At 34.2% G+C, this 7,793-nt stretch overlaps 1 pseudogene; it reads left to right on the plus strand.

The window, feature by feature from the left end:
* The first annotated feature begins 5,377 nt into the window (after positions 1–5,377).
* Positions 5,378–6,378, plus strand: LOC123818912 (annotated as a pseudogene).
* The last annotated feature ends 1,415 nt before the right edge of the window (positions 6,379–7,793 follow it).

Here is a 7,793-nt window from a genome sequence, read left to right on the forward strand (position 1 = left end):
TCAATTAGTCTCTGCCTCTGTATCATTGAGCAGTATTTTGTAACCAACACCAAAGCATTCTTACAATTCTAAGGGCTCATTTTTGGTACATTATCATTTCTATCACACTCAGCAGCTATGTGCACTGCCTGCCACTGTGTGTGAGCTATACTTTGGGGTGTACCCAGGACTTTAATGCTTTTATTTATTCTGCATATTTCAAACTTGGACTCCTCACTCCATCAGTAAACCTCCAATCAGCAATGATTTGAGTATCCACATTTACCCCTTTTCAGTGACTTGAGTATCTACATTCATTTCTTTGCAATTGTTCTACAAATCAGTTGTCTCTCAATTCAAATAACCGAAATCAACCCATATGATGCATATTCCACTTACCCATGGATTTTACAGTTTGAGTCAAATTGTCTTATATGACAGATATAAATTTTTGTTCAGAAACTCAAACATGAATAGAATGTCATTGTTTCTGGGTACTCCTCCCCCTCCCCTTTCTTCTTCCTCCTCTTTCTCCTCCTCCTTTTATATAAACTATACATAAAAAAATAAAGGTAGCTAACATTGTTCTTCTGGGAGAGTGAAAGCACAGTAAATAATAGAGTTAAATCAAAATTCTGTAAATTTATAAACTAAATTTTTGTGAAATTATAATTCCTTAATAGGCACTTTGAACTCTGGTACATTATTTTTCTCTTCTATTCTATTCTACTTTTGTATGTATTATTTACTTCTTTACAAATGCTGTGCAGGACACACTAAATTGATTTCACAATCCACTAAGAAACAATTATCTGTGACATAAGGAATAAAGAAATAACATTTAAGATGAATAATCATGATAGTAAATAATATTTTATACTTAAATATATAACATAGAAAAGTCCACATTGCAATGGTTTCAGTTCTGAGAAATTACAAGTTTTGTTTGCACTCATGGATAAAATGTAATATTTTAGGAGAGAAGTTTGGTGTCTGGTAGATGTTTCCAGAAAGTAATTATGTTTTCTTAATGCCACCCAAAGATTTTGTGAAGAGAAGGATAAAAGGAAAGAAAGAGCTAAAGATAATTTTTTCTGCACTAAAATAAATAACACATGGCCTGAACAACATTGAACAAAGTATTTGAAATAAGAATTACCTTAGAAAATCTAAAATAAGTGTTTACTAAATAATACAAAAATATTTTCAAACTTGAAACAAGTTCTGTATTTATATTTTAAAATACTGCTGATTTCTAGCACATTAATATTCTGGACACTGCAAATGTGTTAATACAAAATCATGTAAATGTATGGATCAAGGAATTCATTTGGTATTTCTCTATTTTTGGGCATTAACACAAAAATACTTGCTCCATTCAATAAATTCAATAATTTGTTTAAATATTACATTTCTGCTCTCAGTTATGTTTTCAAATCTTAGTAATTTGGTGAATTTTCTTACCATCACATCTGATTTTTAATAATTTAGTCCCTGAATCCACTCCTTGATTTTATTTAATGTTATCATGACTTACTGAGTTTTTAAATATGTTTTTCATATTCATCTGTATATAAACCTTTCAAACATTTAAATTTAATCATAGGTAGCACATAAACTGGAACTGTTGCTAATTCTTTATTACAAAAACTAAGTATTCATGGGATTAGGTGAATTATAATTCTAATTTATTTATAAATAAAATAGCTTCAAAGTTTTTTATATCCTTCCTCTGAAAAAGCATGTTCAAAAGTTTCCTGTCCTTAGTGAACATTTACTTTTATTTCATAATGAATGAGGATGTAAAGTTATAACATTAAATTTCAATTCCTCCTTTGAAAAGAACTTTGGAGGAAAACAAAAATTCCTAATCTAAAAATTTTTCCCATCTTTTACTTTTCACATACCTCTTAGCCTAAAAAAAGTAAATCAGCTTTAAAGGACTACTGATAAAATTTTGATTTTATAAAATTGACAAAAGATATAATACAAACAAAATAAATGTTAAACATTAGAATGTATTTAACAAAACTTTGAAATAAGCCCTTTGTATTCATTTATAATGAATGTAAATATTAATTACTTCAATTTCTTAGACTTCTGAGGAAGTAAGTTGGAAGTTGACATCCAGTTACCAGGAGAAATGAAGATTTCTTTTTTATTTTAATAAAAATTATTTTTATTTCAACTATAACTTGTATTTATTTTTTTTCACAGTTTTTATTGTTCAGTTTCTTTGGAGTATTATAAAATCTATGACAACTTTAAAAATATTATATAAATGAGCATATAATCACAGTTCTGATTTATCTTAATGCTAAAGGTATTTCATAGTGAAATAACATAAAAATAAATGTTTTATATTTAATTGAAATTCTATTCTGTAGTGAATTGATTTCCCTTAGACTAAAATACTGAAAAAAAACAAAACAAAAAAACCCCCACAACACAACACAAAGGAGTTTAGGTTCCAGCCAAGAGGGAGTAGCCTCATCCCTCCCTTTTACTAAAACTAAAAACCCATGTATACAACACAACAAGAGCAGAAGGACTGTGAAAAACTGTCTAGGAACCTCGGAACTGGAGGAATGACACGGCAGTGAACCCCTAGCTTTCCTCATTGCCTCCCATGTATCCTGCAGAGAGTGCTGCAGAAGTTGCCAACCCAGAACCGCCAAAAGGCACAGGCAAAAATAAGCTCCAAGAAAAGTCTGCTCTCTCTGGACAAAAGGCCAGGTAACCTGCTACACCAAAGGAAGCCTCCCCATCCTACCCCCACTCTTTCATCAGGAACAAATGGGGGATGATTTTCCACCTACCCTCAACCCCATGAAAATAAGCAGTGTATCTCAGATGTCCCACAGAGTGGAACTGGCCAATTGAGAGCTAATAATTTTCTTACATCACTCAGTTATGTACGCTTTGTTGTGATTGCTTAGTTACCATATATTATTGAGCAACTTCTATAGATGATAACGTCTAATAATTACATTGACCAAATGAACCTATTAATTCTGAATACAAACCTAACATGCACAGTCTGTTTCATTCAACTCCCAGTTTTTATCCTGAAAAGTCTTGAGTAATAAAGTTTAAAACCTGCTATATTTAAATTGTAATTTCATGATCTTGGGCATGAAATAAATCAACATTAATTCCTTTGACTTCCTGTATCCATAAGTGTACTTAATGGTACTGACTGGAAGTGTCGCAGCTGTGTGAGGGAGGGAGTGGGATTTCATTCCAGATTTCCAGAAACAAGAGGATTAAAATAGTCCTCTCATTGCCACACCACATTTATCCAACAATCATTTTTGTGTTGAGTGTATACTATGTAAAATCATTATTTCATTTGTTGAGGATACAACAGTGAACAAAATGAAAAGACCTGTCTCCTGGAACTTATTCTAACAGTGAATGCAGAAAATAGTTAAGAAAATACCTATTATATGAAATGTTGATGAGAACTCAGGAGAAAAAAAATCCACAGCATGGCATAGAAATATGACTATTTGGGGAAGGGAGATGGTTTTAGACTGGGAAAGTTTCACTCAAAGGGTATCATTTGAGTAAAGACAGAGAATTGGTTGAGTCAGCTTTGGAGATTTCTAGAGAAAGGGCCTAAAAGAGAAACATGCCTGATATAATGAAAGATCATCGACTAGAATGGAGTGCTAAGGGAGTGAATGGTAAGATATAAGAGTGAGACACTATATATATACATATATGGCTATGAAAACTTTAGCTTTAATTCTGATTGGCAGCAGAATTAAAATATTTTGAGCACAAGAGTGACATAATTGTCAAACATATTAATAAAATCGTTTTGGTCATTCTTTTGAGAATAGATTATAGCAGAGGAAAAACAGAAGGAGCTACTCTGATAATTAGGCATGAGATGATGATTGATTGGATTAGAGTGTTGATTTTGTAGCTAGTGGAAAATGAAGACAATCAATTAGATACGCTGATAGATGGAGCATAGAATTTGAGAAAAGTTTTTGAGCTTATGCTGATTCTAGATATGTTTACCTAGACATCTAGACAATGGAAGCTCCACTTACAAATGAGAAAGAATATAATACAAACAAATTTTTTGTTTGTGTTTTTGTTTTGTTTTGTTTTTTTTGAGGGAGGAATGATGAGAGAGGAAATTAACAGAAAGAAGCCAAAGAAACATTTGAAATAGATAAGAAGTAAAAGAAAAAAAGAAAAGCTTTAGTGATCTGGAAACCTAATGAAGAAAGCATTCTAGAAAAGAGGGGGTGATTTGCTATCTAACGCTACTGATATGACAAAGTGAGACCAAGAATTCACCATTAGATTTAGTAATGTGAAGGTCACTGGTGATCTTGGCATGGAGTAGTGAGCATGAAAGACTAATTAATGTGGATTTGAGATGGAATTGGTGAGGAGGAATGGGAGATGGCAAGAATAGAAAATTATCTTAAGTAGAAAGGTAGTGAGTATAGACAACATGAATAATAAAGGTGACACCAACTCAGCTCACATGTGTTCAGCTCTTCATGCACTCCAGTAAAATGGCTTCATGTGTTTTGTTTCACTGAATACTTAGACTTATAAGATAAATATTACTGTCCATATTTTATGAATGAGAAAAGTGAGGTACAACAAGATAAGGAAATTAGCTCAAGATCAAAAAGACCTCATTTTTAAGTACTATCTTATGCTAACAATCAGGTAGTAGACCTATATCATTTAGAATGATATTTTTGTCAATTTTGTGGACTTAAAGCAAACAGATGTACCAGCAAGGTCCACATGGCAGGAAGTCTGGAGTTGTATGACTATAGGTCTGGTTAATTTAGCAATGCAATAATATCAGAGGTCCTGTATGAGTTCTTTACAAAAAGTCTGCAGAACTCCAAGAATCACATTGTCATATAGAAACATTTCAAAGTTGGAAGGAAGGTCCAGAAAATTCCTGTGTTGGGTATTTTACAGAGGAAAAGTTTCCTAAAATTTACCTTTTTGTACCTTATTGACTGAGACTGAATAACTCACCAGAGTTCTTGCTGCAATGGAAGCTAGGAAAATGAGAAACCAGTCTTTCCAGCCTTTGTTATGGCATCTTGGCTATAACAGCAGGGAGAAGAGAGTTTGTGAATATCTGCTGAGTTAAGAAGCACAGATCTGTCAGAAAGAATACTCAGGAGAGAGAAAGAGAATCATGTGACATCATGCAACTATACTTGTATAGTAAAGTGATAATGTTAGTTTGAGATGATACTAAAAAGGCGAGGAAATTCTCTAAACTTAATTTAAAATTTGTGCAGCTTCAGGAGCACCTGCTGCAAATTGTGGATCCAAAACCTCTCACCACCAACACCTAATCATCCGTGGTGCACTCCAGATCCCTTTTGGTTCTAAGGAAAGTATGACAACTGTCATGAATCAACTGATTGTAAATCTCCTTACAGAAGAATATCACCTCTAGAATAAGATTACAATTATGGGGTTGGTGCTGCTGGCATGGCCTGTGCCGCCAGCATCTTATTGAAGGACTTAGCAGATGAACTTGCTCTCAGTGCCGTCGAGGAAGACAAATCGAACGGAGAGATAATGGATTTTCAACACGGCAGCAGTTTCTTCAGAACACCAAAAATTTTCTCTGCCAAAGACTATAGTGTGACTCCAAACTCCAAGCTAGTTATTATCACAGCTGGGGCATGTCAACATGAGGGAGAAAGTGATCTTAAGGTAATTTGGTCCAGCATTAAGTAATCATCTTTAAACCCATCATTCTTAATGTAGAATGCAGCCCCAGTTGCAAATTGCTTATTATTTCCAACCCACTGTATCTTGACCTAAGTGGCTTGGAAGATAAGCAGCTTTCCCAGAAACCATGTTATTGGAAGTGGTTGCAATCCGAATTCAGTCCAGATCTCTTACCTAATAAGAGAAAGGGGCTGAGAGTTCACCCATTAGTATCTGTCATGGATGAGTCCTTGGGATCATGGAGACTTTAGTGTGCCTGTGTGGGCTAGAGTGAATGCTACTGGTGTCTCCCTGGAGAAGCTGCCTGATTTAGATGAGGAGCAGTGGAAAGGGGTTCCCAGGCAGGTGGTTAACAGTGCTTACGTGGTGATCACACTGAAAGGCTGCCCATCCTGGGCCACTGGACGATCTGTGGCAGGCAGATTTGGCAGAAAGTATAACAAAGGAACTTAAGTGCATGCATCCAATGTCCACCATGATTAAGGATCTTTATGGAACAATAATAATAATAATAAAAAGATGTCTTCCTTATCGTTCTTTGCATCTTAGGTCGGAAGGGAATGTCAGATGTTGTGAAGGTGACTCTGATACCTGAGGAAGAGGCCCCATTTGAAGAAAAGTACAGACACTTTGGGAGTTTAAAAAGAGCTGCAGTTTTAAAGACTTCTAGTGTCATACCACTTCACTGTCTAGGCTGCAACTGGATTTTAGCTGGAGATTGGACATATTGTCCTTTTTGTCTTGTCTGTGACTAAAGCAGTAATAAGGCAGCCAAGGAGAGACATTAATTTCCCAAAGTTATACCTAAGAATGGTTCATAAAATCCTGCAGCTATATCCTAATGCTAGATGGTCCTTATCTTGTGTAGTACTAAACTGGTTAGTGTGAAATAGTTTCACCTTCTCAAAGACACCACAGCCAAAGTTGCACATGCTACGGTTGCCCTTCAAATTAGATGTATGTTCACTGTGTGTCATATAACTTCTAGTTCCTTTACCCAATGTGCCTAGTCAGAAATATATTTCTCCTATTAGTCATATCCTTGGACCCAGTATATAAACGGAATATTGCATGCTTTGTTCATAATGTTATAAAGGATATTATTTTGTGTACTATATGTATTGGCATAGTGTACATTGCTAAATAATGTAACAACATCTACAAATAAGTAATGCAGACAACCATCCAAGTGCCATACTATATATATGTGTGTGTGTGTGTGTGTGTAGACATATATACACATGTGTATACACACACACACACACACACAAAATATATGCAGTTTTTTCCCCATGAAGTAACTGATCTAAATCTTTCTGGGCTGATCAATGCATTTGTAAAGTAAGTTTTAAACTAATAATGAATAAAATTTTAAGGTTAATGTATTGAAAGATTTAATATTGCTAAAATGCTCATATAACCAAAGCAATCAACAGAATCAATGCAATCACTTATAAAATCCTGTGGCATTTTTTGAAGAAATGGAAAAAATTCTGTAGTGTATACAGAATATCAAAGGACTCAAATGGTTAAAAAACAAGCTAGAGGAAGAAAACCCAAGCTGGAAGCTTTACACTTCATGATTTAAGTTATAGCAATCAACATGGCATGGTATTGGCATAAAGACAGATACAGAACAATGAAACTGAATAGAGAGATCAGAAATAAATTTTTGTAAATGTGGTCAAATTTTCTTCAATAAGGGTATGAAGAAAACTAAATAAGAAAAGAACATGTAAAAGAATGAAGATGGACTCATAGCATATACACAATTTAACTTAAAATAAAGACCTAAACATAAGATCTGAAGCTACAATACTCCTAGGAGAAAACATTGGAGAAAAGCTTCATGAGATTGGATGGGTCAGTAATTTCTTAGATATCACACCAAAAGCATGGACAATAAAAGCAAATATTAAAACTTTTTCACAGTATAGAAAACATTCAACAGAGTGAGAAGGCAATGTAGGAATAGGAGGAAGCATTTGTAAACCATATATTTGATGAGGGGTTGTTGACAGTTACTCCATGGTATTGCTTCCTCATCCTCCATTTCCTTTGAGCAAATGACTTGC

The sequence above is a fragment of the Phyllostomus hastatus genome, unplaced genomic scaffold, assembly GCF_019186645.2.
Source record: "Phyllostomus hastatus isolate PE091 unplaced genomic scaffold, TTU_PhHast_1.1 phas_contig_29, whole genome shotgun sequence".
Classification (NCBI taxonomy): domain Eukaryota; kingdom Metazoa; phylum Chordata; class Mammalia; order Chiroptera; family Phyllostomidae; genus Phyllostomus; species Phyllostomus hastatus.